This window comes from Calidris pugnax, unplaced genomic scaffold (genome assembly GCF_001431845.1).
Source record: "Calidris pugnax isolate Ruff unplaced genomic scaffold, ASM143184v1 scaffold219, whole genome shotgun sequence".
NCBI classification, from domain to species: Eukaryota; Metazoa; Chordata; class Aves; order Charadriiformes; family Scolopacidae; genus Calidris; species Calidris pugnax.
Genome location: NW_015094507.1, coordinates 2,705,513 through 2,708,314, shown reverse-complemented (window position 1 = coordinate 2,708,314; position 2,802 = coordinate 2,705,513).

The following is a 2,802-nucleotide window of genomic DNA, read 5'->3' as shown; positions in this document are numbered from 1 at the left end:
AACGAAGGAAAAAGCAGCCTCACACTGTAGCACTTCTTAGGCCTGGCGTAACCCGAATCCGAAAGCTATGAAGGAAATGGAAAATGTTAATAAATAATGATGTTTGAAACACAAGTCACCGGACAAAGCACCAGACCTTCTGCGTTTATTCCACAGGACAAAATGTCTATCTGAGTTTGAAGAAAATAAAATCTTGGCCAAAGATATGTGTTAGGAATTAGTCTGGAGGCCACGCGGTACCCAGAAGATAAATCGGAGCAGCTTACAGATTAACTCCTGGTAATACATACAGAATAAAGACACCTTTTGAAATAAAACAACTTAACACTTGACATTTCTCCGGTATGAGGAACCACGGATCTCCTCGGGGCCACTGGAATTTTAAATTACCTCGTTTGATCCACTTCACAGCTGCCAGATTTCCATCTGCTCTTTGCCAAGCCCGACCCGAGCGTGTGTGTTGTGCGCTGGGCTGCGCACTCTCCCTCGGATGTGTTCTGGAAATCCTGGCCTCGTTTCCCAAATCCTGAGCAGGTGATCTGCCCTTAAAAAAAAAAAAAAGAAGAAAAAAAAACCACCAAAAAACCCCAACAACAGCTCCCTGAAGTGTGTTGGAATCACCCTGTGCGTGCAGACCATCTGCAAAACTGGGACAGAAATCTTAAGACAAACGTGCAAAATCAGGATTTAAAAAAAAAAAAAAAAAAAGAACATTTCTGAGTAGTACAGCTGCCTTTCGCATTCTGGTATAACGCGTTAAGGAGGAAAATCACTGTCTCTTCCAGGAAAGCTCCAAATAGGTAGAAAATGCATGCCCCCTGGCAGCTCGGGTAAGGAAATTTGGCTGGAGAGAAGGCAGAGGAATGAAGAGCAACGCATTTTAAGCGAAGGGTTGACCTTTTTAATGGCCCAAACACTCATCCTCTCCAAAGTAACTTACTTCAGCCTAGGCCTGGCTCTCCACACAGCCGTTCCTTCTCTCCGGGCACTGAACTCTGGCAGCCTCTGCCATATGCCGGCACGGAGAGAAGCAGCTTAGGGAAAAGACTGGGATAAGGAGCTTCCCGGTCCCTGGATCAGGCTTGGACTCCATGTGGTTTGTGATGGGACAGAACATGGAGGAGGGCTGCAAAGCTTCAGTTTCACAGCTGCTCCTCAGACCTCCACTGCACTGTCTTTCGTATCTCCCACTCGACAGCTGGCTCTGTTCCTTACTTGGCTCCTGCAGCTTCTCCCACAGACACGTTATCCCCAATCTGGAACCCACTTCTTACAGTGCTTTGGGACAGAAGCCTTGAGGGACTTGTCCAGGCCGTGAGGAGAGGTTGCAGCAGGCAAGTGGGCAGCAACCAGCATGAGGGCTTCTCTATGAACTGGAATAAGCCCCCCTCTCATGGTGGATTGGCGGCAGAACTGAGGGCTTACACCTGGCTGCTGACCCCCACAGGGGATCCCCACATGGACCCTGCCTTGCTGCTCCCTCCCCACTTAGACACAAAACTCTGCACAACACCCCAGCCCCAGCACTGGGGTGATGTTTGTGGAGTTTGTCATCATAGAATCACAGAATGGTTCAGATTGGAAGGGACCCAGAAGATCACCTCCCACCAGCCCAGGTTGCTCCAAGCCCCCTCCAACCTGCCCTTGAACTCCTCCAGGGATGGGGCAGCCACAGCTTCTCTGGGCAACCTGGGCCAGGCTCTCACCACCCTCACACCAAACAAGTTCTTCCCCACATCTCAGCTCCATCATCTCCCCTCTTTCAGGGTCAAACCCTTCCCCCTCCTCCTAGGGCTCCCCTCCCTCATCCAGAGTCCCTCCCCATCTCTCCTGGAGCCCCTTGAGGGACTGGAAGGGGCTCCAAGGTCTCCCCGGAGCCTTCTCTTCTCCAGGCTGAACCCCCCCAACTCTCTCAGCCCCCCCTCCCAGCAGAGGGGCTCCAGCCCTCCCACCATCTCCGCGGCCTCCTCTGGCCCCGCTCCAACAGCTCCATGTCCTTCTGCTGGTGGTGGCCCCAGAGCTGGAGGCAGCACTGGGGGGTGTCTCCCCAGAGCGGAGCAGAGGGGCAGAATCCCCCCCTGGCCCTGCTGGCCACGCTGCTGGGGATGCAGCCCAGGATGGGGTTGGCTTTCTGGGCTGCCAGGGCACGTTCCTGTCTCGTGTTGAGCTTCTCATCCACCAACACCCCCAAGTCCTTCTCCTCAGGGCTGCTCTCCAGCCATTCTCCACCCAACCTGTGTTTGTCCCTGGGACTGCCCTGACCCTGGTGCAGGACCTTGCACTTGGTTGAACTTCACGAGGTTCACATGGTCCCACCTCTCCAGGCTGTCCAGGTCCCCCTGGATGCCATCCCGTCCCTCCAGGCACAGCCCGCTCCGAGGGTCGCTCCATCCCACCGCCCGGGGGCTGCCCAAGGGCACCGCTCCCGCTGCCCAACCTCCGGGAGCCCCACTCGGGCTCCGGTTCCGAGTGAAACGGGGCAACACCGCTCTCAACTCCCCCGCTCCGCTTCCATCGGCCTTCTCGCCCCTACGAGCTCTCTCTCCCGGCCTCCGGGGCCGGCCCTGAGGGAGGGGCGCGGCCTTTGCCGCCAGGCCCGCTCCTCCTCAAGGCTGGGCAAGGCCCCGCCGCCCTCACTGTCCCTCTCACTGTCCCTGTCCCTGTCCCTCTCCCTCCGTCCCGTGCCCTCCTGACAGGCGGCGGCCGCGGCTCCCACCCCGTCCGGCCGCTCCTCCCGCCCCGGCCCTGACCAGCCTCTCAGGCGGCGGCAGCGGCGACGGATCCCGGGGGCCGCTGCCCGCC